Here is an 8,731-nt window from a genome sequence, read left to right as displayed (position 1 = left end):
ATATTATTTACACAATATCTGGCCAGTATGGGGAGGATCATCGTGCCTCCGTCAGGGGGTCGTGGAGTGGTGGTCCAGCAGGCGTCACGGAAGCGTTGTGTGTGGGGACATCTTAGGAGGTAGTGGATAAGGGTGCGGCTGTCGGGTCTTCTGCATAATGCACAAGAGCGTTGCTCAGGGGATGCGGGGATACCAATCTCCCAAGCAAAGTCATACCCTGATGATACGGGCAGCAATCACGTCCCCTTTCCGCGACTCTTTCCCATAGACATACGAGAGGTCAGGAAGTTTACGGAGGACATCGTACCAGGTGGGCGGGGAGTCCAGGGGGATGGCTGCTTCCCGAGCTTCTCTCTGTTTGCGGCGAATTTGGGTCCTAAGCTGTAAAAGTGTTCGAGGAACAACGTAGTCAGGTATGGCCTTGTTACAGTTGGATGTTACTGTTGCCTCTGTTATTACTCGTAGTTCAAGTCCACGTTCATAGATGGCGTTTACAACCCAGCCACAAGTGTTTACAGTCTGAGGGATGAATGGTTCGGGTATAATTATATTGTCATAGAGAGTCCAGGTTAACGTCTCTCTCTCTCTCTCTCTCTCTCTCTCTCTCTCTCTCTCTCTCCACAATTACAGTAAAGACAATAGAGATGAACAAAGTGACTTACAATATTCAAATATACATTAAGCTTTTTAAAATATTGTTCAGAATCCTAAACCACCATCATTCCTTCCCTCCACCATGAAACATATCCTCTTGTCTATAACATCTATCTGAAGTGGGGGTCGTTCTGGGTGGTGTAGTGGAGGTCGTTCTGGGTGGTGTAGTGGGGGTCGTTCTAGGTGGTGTAGTGGGGGTCGTTCTGGGTGGTGGTGTAGCGGGGTCACCTGGTGGTTTAGTGGGGGTCGTTCTGGGTGGTATAGTGGGGTCGTTCTGGGTGGTGTGGTGGGGTCGTTCTAGGTGGTGTAGTGGGGGTCGTTCTGGGTGGTGTAGTGGGGGTCGTTCTGGGTGGTGTAGCGGGGGTCGTTCTGGGTGGTGTGTGGTAGGGGGTCGTTCTGGGTGGTGTGGGGGGTCGTTCTGGGTGGTTTAGTGGGGGTCGTTCTGGGTGGTGTAGTGGGGGTCGTTCTGGGTGGTGTAGTGGGGTCGTTCTGGGTGGTGTAGTGGGGTCGTTCTGGGTGGTGTAGTGGGGTCGTTCTGGGTGGTGTGGTGGGGTCGTTCTGGGTGGTGTGGTGGGGGTCGTTCTGGGTGTGTGTGGGGGGTCGTTCTGGGTGGTGTAGTGGGGGTCGTTCTGGGTTGGTGTAGTAGGGGTTGTTCTGGGTGGTGTGGGGTCGTTCTGGGTGGTGTAGTGGGGGTCGTCCTGGGTGGTGTAGTGGGGTCGTCTTGGGTGGTTGTAGTGGGGTCGTCTTGGGTGGTTGTAGTGGGGGTCATCCTGAGTGGTGTAGCGGGGTCGTCCATCATGGCTGACCTCTTCCATCACACCCCTATGTTTTTACGACCCATGTCCTTGTGTGTGTGTGTGTGTGTGTGTGTGTGTCCGCTCGCATGTACTGTATGTGTATGTATGTATATATGTGCAGACTAGTACATAATTATTTCATAAAATAATGAAACATAACGAACAATAAAAGAATAATTAATCCTACTCAAGCTTCTCCCGGTAATTAATTCATAGAGTAATTATCTTGGTCATTACGAACTAATTAAGAGGTGACACACTTTGAGGTTTAGGAGGAAGGGGGGAAAGGAGAGGGGTGGAGAGGGTGAGACAAGTGGGGGTAGAGAGGGAGGAAAGGGTGTGAAGGAGGAGAGGGAGGGAGAGAGGAGGAGAAGGAAGGAGGAGGAAGGAGGAGGAAGAGGAGGGAGAGCAGAAAAGGGGAGGGAAGATTGGACAGGTGGAAAGGAAGAGGAGGAAAGGAAGGGAAATTGGAAGGGTAGAGAAGGTAAGGAAAAGGTGATGGGAGGAAAAGAGAAAATATTGGAGAAGAGAGACAGAAAGAAATAGAGATGGAAATGGAAGAGACATGTGTTTAGAACGTAAGGAAAAGAAAGGGGAAAGAAGAAGATGAAAGGAGGAACAGAAATGTGTGGAGGATAGATAGAAGGAAAAGGAGAGAGAGAAGAGAGAGAGGACAGGTAGGAGGGAGGGAGGTGTAAGGGAGGTATAGGGAAGAGGTGTAGGAAAATGTATAGAGACGTACTAGAGGTGTGAGTAAGTGTAGGGGAGGGGTTACGACAAACAATGCCTACAGGTTAAACTACAATTGATTTCTGCTTTAGTTAATCCCCATGACAATTGGACCTCTTAGAGTACAGTGACTTAATATTTCACATGTTCTTAAGACTGTGGGGTCGTTCATAGCACTCGCGACCTTTGAACACAGTCGTTTCTCTGTCTCGATTCTTCTTTCAAGCATTCCTAAAAAAAAAAAAGTGCAGAAAGTATAGGAAATCAAGATAAGGTCAAGGTCAACACATATAACAAACAATAAGTTACTAAAAAAAAATTATTTTTCAGGAATTTGTCTGTTATTGTTTATTGTGTCTGTTGATCTTGACTTTATCTTGATTTCCTTTACTTTCAACACTTTATAAGCAAGTTGTTAAGGCATGGAAAGGAAAACTAAGGATTACCGAGTTTTAATAATGTTATCCCATAAAATAAGTTAGAGAAATCGTTTTCTACCATATTGCAATTCAAAGAAAATTTAGTTATTGAGTAACTAACAAATATTCAGAATTTATAAACTTTTGGTTATAATGCAGCCTAAATCAGTTTATTTGACAATACAGTTTATTATAAATCAATTTTGTTTTGCATAATCACTAAATATGTACCATCATCAGATCAGAGAGTCAAGGAAGTAGACAAATACCGATTTTCATGTTTGTTGTTGCTGTTGTTAATTTATTATTTTAATTTCCTTTGCTTTACTTTATCCTCTTCGCCGCTGATCAGCCCCTTAGCCACTCCGGTGATCAGAAACGTCTCTGTTACGCATTTTTGGCAAGTACTGTGTATGTACTGGCTCCAGAATGTATCTGTACCTGCTGCGCCAGTTTTGGTCGTCTGATCTTGAATGAACTTTTTTTTTTGCTTTTATCCTCTTCGCCACTGATCGGCTTGTTAGCCGCTAGGCGATCGGTCACGTCTCTGATTACTTTTCCTTTTCATTTATCTTCTTCACCAAAAGATCAGCTCGCTAGCCGCCCGGGCGATCGGTCACGTCTCTGTCACGCACTGTTGGCAAATACTGGGCATGCACCGGCTCCTGAATGTACCTGAACCCGCTCCAGTGTTGATCAAGTCTTGTCTTGAAAAGGCTCACACTCGGTGCCGTCACCACACTCTGGTAGATTGTTCAAGAGTTTACAACTCTCACCTCGAAAGTTGCCCTCACGGTTTCTGGACTTGCAGGCTTGAGCTGTGACCAACTTGTGGGACGAGCGTCCGCCATCTCCAATGGGACACTCAACTGAGTAGTGCCCCTGAGATGCTTATGCACCTCAACTAGGTCCCCGGAGTCTCTCAGGGTAGCTGAGGTGCCGAAGTGCAGGCACCAGTCTGGTGGCCCTCCTTTGAACATTTTCAACCAACTGACAGTCCCTAGCATATCTCGGGGACCAGATGGGGTGACAGTACTCAGATGGGAAGCACTTCCTCCCGAAGATATCTGAACGACCTTCTTATAAGACCCAATAATTTATTTGCCTGAATTTACCTTCTTCTCATAATGGCCAGAACTTCAGCTCATTGTCAACATACACACCTAGGTCCTTCTCTCACACAGTCTCAACTAGTGCAGTTTCTTCATCCCGTTGGACATATGATACGCCTCCTTACCGTTAGTTCGCCCAGGTGCATTTCTTACACTTCGTGACATTGAATCTCAGCAGCCATTTCTTCGACCATTCCTGGGCCCACAGGGGTCCTTCTGCAGCTCTTCACAGTCCGCTTGGTTCTTAATTTCCCGAAATAACTTGGCGTCATCGGCAAACATTTGTATGGAGGAGTGTACAACGTCAGGCATGTCATTTATGAAACAAACAAACAACAGCGGGCCCAATACACTGCCCTGTGGTTCCCCATAAATTCGATGCCGTCACAACATTGACTGTCAGATTATTCAAGTTTACAACTCTTACTCCAAAAAAGTTTGCCCTGCCAATTGTTTATTTTGTGGTTTCTTCAACCTGAGGCTGTGATCTTTAGTGGTGCAGACATCTGTTACTTCAACTATGAACACTCGTCTGAGTAATGCCCTTTGAGATGTTTATAGACCTCTATTAAGTTACCCTTGTCTGCCTATAGTATAAGCTAGGCAACTTTAGGCTTTCTATTCTCTCTGGGTACCTGAGGTGCCGCAATGCAGGCACCAATTATGGCTCTCCTCTGGACATTTTCATTTAACTGACAATCTCTAGCATATCACGGGAACCAGGCAAGGTGACAGTACTCCAAACAGGGAAGTACCTCACCTTTGAAGAGCGTTATGAGGGGCGGACCATCTAGGTATGTGAGCACCCTTATATAACCTAAGAACTTATTTGCTTGATTCACCTTTCTCTCGTAATGATGGTCCGAGAACTTCAGTTCGTTTTCAATCACCCAGGTCCTTTTCACATTTTCTCGGTTAATGAGGATTCCTCCTCCCGTTGGGACATGTAATACGCCTCCTTACAGTTGGTACGTCCTAGGTATATCCTTTTGAATTACGTGACGTTGAATCATAACAGCAATTCCTTTGACCAGTCCTGAGGCCGACATGGATCTTCCTGTCCCTCTTAACAGGACATTTAGCTCTGATTCTCTGAAGAACTTAATTAGTATCGTCCGCAAATATTTGTATGGAGGAGCGTATAGCTTCTGGCATATCGTCCTCAATCAATTAGCAACCTTCGGTGTATATTTGATGACCTGCTAGCTGGTGATGCCTTTGAACGTCTCGACATCAGGTGTAAAACTAAAGATGCATCGGCCGGGAATCGAACCCGGGCCTCCCGCGTGGCAGGCGAGAATTCACACTGAACCACCGATGCTATGTTTTTAGTGAATAGGTATACTTAGTAATTTTAGATTATTACATAAATGTGTTTAAAGATTGAGATATTTTACATTATTCTTTTCAGAGATATTCTTGGAATGTTCACAACTGCCACTTCCCTTATACTGTAGATCCAATTTATACTGTCCATTTTGGGGTCACTAATCCTATGGGGATAACTTAACTCTACTCTAAATTTTAGGTTGCTGCCACCAGACCCCCTGGACAGTATGTAGCTTGTTAGGTAGCTGGCAGACAAAGCCAGCAAGGTGTATGTTTGCATTCATCAAACCAAGGTGGGAGTAAGGGTGAAACATCATTCATGACTTAACTAATTTATTTCTAATAAAAAATAGTGCACTCAATTACAATACAAAATATAGTTGACCTTCAAAAAATAACTACTATTAGGTTCATTACAATTCACACCAGTACTCGGCTTTCTTCAAATTAACTAATTAAAAGCTGCATTCTTCATAACAAATCACTGACCTCCTTACCCGGGTCAATCTTTATACAATCACCGAAAAATACTTTCTAGCACCAACATTTACAGCACCATTCTTCCTTGTAGCACCAAGGTACACGTGATCGGTACCCCGGTCACACACTACTCTTGCTAGGTAGATGGGATATACTGCCAGATTCTGGGTCACTAAGTCTAAGGGGATAACTTAACTCTAATCTTAATTTCTAAGGTCGCTGCCACCAGACCCCTCTGGACAACATGTAGCTCGTTAGGTAGCGGGCAGAGTGGACTAGGCATTGGGTTAGGTTTCCATTGACCAGATCGATAAGGGTAAAGGAGGGTGAAACCATAACATGTCTTAATGATTTATTCCTTATAAAACATACTGGTAAAAACACATACAACCACACTGTGGACCATAATTCCAAGGCCTGTCCCAGGGTATAGCACTGGCCTCTAACAACTGCTGTTGTGGTCGGTTACACTCCGACCCGAGGTGGGTTGGGGTCCTCGGCCCGAGGTAGAGTAGAGCCGATTAATCATGCCGAATCAGCGCCATCCTCCTATATTGACCACTGCTGGGTATCCACCGGCTCCAGCGACCGGTGGGTTTCAATTAAGCACCCTCGACCTGGAGAACAAACGGGGCAGCGTCAGGGACTGAGAAACATGACAACAACAAACTCTTGTCTAGACGACAGACGTATTTACGTTATATTACTTCTACACTGGGTGAATGACAATTCAACTGTTAAATCATGAACACTGGTGAACACTGATATTCACTACAATTGACTGAATTAACTGAATGGCTAGGGAACAGGAACATACCTGGAGACAAACGGGGACAGCGTCAGGGGCGCTCCTGGCCATCTTGAGTTTATATACCCCTGAGTTGCCAGTGATCGCTACTCACGTGACAATAATCACAAACAAACTAACTGTTACTCATTCAAAGATGACCCTCAGTTGACAAAGGTCTGGCGAATTACTAAGTTGATTTAAACAGACTAATTCAAGGTTGCGTTTGCCAGTTGAGAGTGCAATAAACGTAGTGACAACTGTGTTGAAGGCGGGACTTACTGAGAGGTGATCCTGAGGGTAAAACAGATGGGAATACACGTCTGAGATTCTACAAGCGCGGTGGATTTGAATATTATGTAGCGTAATATGAATTAAAACGGGTTTTTAGGAATGACAATGATGTGCGCAGTACAGGGATACTTCCCCGGTAATCATACTAGGACTATTCCAGCATCCGGTATCATGGGGTCGCTTAAGTGACGACCAGGAATCATTCCATATAAGACAATCATTGTCTTCTGTCCTAGATGGTGATATGCGAGATGTCCAGGGGCCTTAATGGAGATTGCAGGGTGGCCAGTAGCGTTCCCCACAGTAACATATGGGTGGACGCTGATGGCTGGGCTGTGCAGTGCAGTGCAGTGCAGTGCATTTCTCTGACTCCCTCGGGGCCTACATACGCTCTCGGCGTACACTTGCGTCGGCGAGAAAGACGCCCGACTGATTATAATGCCTGAGGGGCTTTTATATCACCACACACACTATTACAACTATTAATTCACTTTATGACATAAGGTAAGGTTTCACTATGTACATAAACTGCTAGATAGGCCTCTATAAGTACAGTGGGGTACTGACCTGCGTGGGTGAGAAGAGACGCCCGACTGATACTATGGCGTGGCATCTCGCCCTGAACTAGGCCTACAGTTTCCAAACTTTAAATTTTACTTTGACATTATTCTGGTTCTCACCTATACACTTTCTCATCTATTGTGACTTTATGCCTTATAATTACATATCTTAATTCTAACTTACATACTAAAGTAAGAGTCTGGTTTGCTAGTTCCTGGGGAAATTCATTGGGTTACACCAATAACTCGGCACCGTAGCCCGGGGCAGCCTAGGCGCCAACCCGAACAAAGGCCTAGCGTCGTGTTTTCTTGGCGTAGATATACCCACTTCACTTCATTCTGTATTTAGGGATGCTCCCCTCACACGTTGCAATCGTTGAACACATTCATAAGATTCTCTTATCATTGCACTGTTCGTGGTTATTCGTCACATTCCAACCCATGTTGATAGACTGGCCAATGAGGCATGTAAGAAAGAAAATGTTGACCGTGACCTTGGCCTGTCCAATGCTGTACTTAAAAACATTAAAGTCAGAATCATGAACTCTGATCTAGAAGAAATGAGAAATGCAGAGACCTGGCAGTTGTAGCATCAGTAAATTTGACAAATTTTGTGACGAGAGGTACCGGTATGGCCAGCATAAGGACAGAACCAGACAATGTGATGTAGTCGTGGCCAGAATTAGGCTAGGATACAGACACATCTGGCAAGTTAGTAACGCTGTACCCATACCCAGGCCACCTGGCTCATTGTATCATGAACTTTGTAATTACTACATTGAATCAGGGATGCTTGAGGACATTCTTGCTGTTTATCCCAAATTTGCTAGCCCACACTGATTAGTCTTCAATTAAAATATGACTTCCAATGTATATGAACCACTGTCTTGTATGGCAGTGAACAGTGACATCACCCACATGACTCTGACCTATATTTACTGTTGATGAATATGATGTACTTCTTCGTGTATGAACCTCTGTCCTGCGTGGCAGTGAACAGTGACATCACCCACGTGACTCTGACCTATATTTACTGTTAATGAATATGATGTATTTCTTTGTGTATGAACCTCTGTCCTGCGTGGCAGTGAGAAGTGATACCACCCGTAGTGTCAAGACCTGACTGAATTACTCAGAATAGGCAAACTGTACTACAAGCTTTGTCAATAAATTTATTAAACTAAATAAAAAAAACGAGGATTCCGATTCTATAAATTATATGCTGCTATATACTGTACTGTATATATCTCTCCCACAAGGACAACTATGTTTTCCTACCTAGTATTAACGCAGCAACTGCTCTTGTTCTCTGAAACATAAGGCAAATCTTAATAATGATTCTTTACAAAAAAAAAATTATTCAATGTGTAGACAGATGCCACACACCGACGATCAGATTCACGTCATTGGGAAGCACAGTGCAGACTGTTTTAGCTTCTCCAACCCAAAAGCTTTACTGTGATTGTATAATGTTAAGTGTCTTACTTATTATATTTTTCCTTATATTCTATCCACGTATATTGATTCAGCTAGAAGACTTATAAGCACAAGTGACCGCGGGCACGTTCGT

The 8,731-nt window shown here is 44.5% G+C and overlaps 1 non-coding gene across 1 annotated transcript; it reads right to left on the bottom strand.

Moving 5' to 3' along the window:
- Positions 1 to 4,963: 4,963 nt before the first annotated feature.
- On the bottom strand, positions 4,964 to 5,032 carry Trnag-gcc. The gene has a single exon. It is a non-coding gene; the product is annotated as a tRNA-Gly (tRNA).
- Positions 5,033 to 8,731: the final 3,699 nt, after the last annotated feature.

This window comes from Homarus americanus, unplaced genomic scaffold (genome assembly GCF_018991925.1).
Source record: "Homarus americanus isolate GMGI-L3 unplaced genomic scaffold, GMGI_Hamer_2.0 scaffold51859, whole genome shotgun sequence".
In the NCBI taxonomy this organism is placed as follows: Eukaryota; Metazoa; Arthropoda; class Malacostraca; order Decapoda; family Nephropidae; genus Homarus; species Homarus americanus.
The sequence above is the reverse complement of the archived record's forward strand: the minus strand, read 5'-3'. Positions and strand labels throughout refer to the sequence as shown.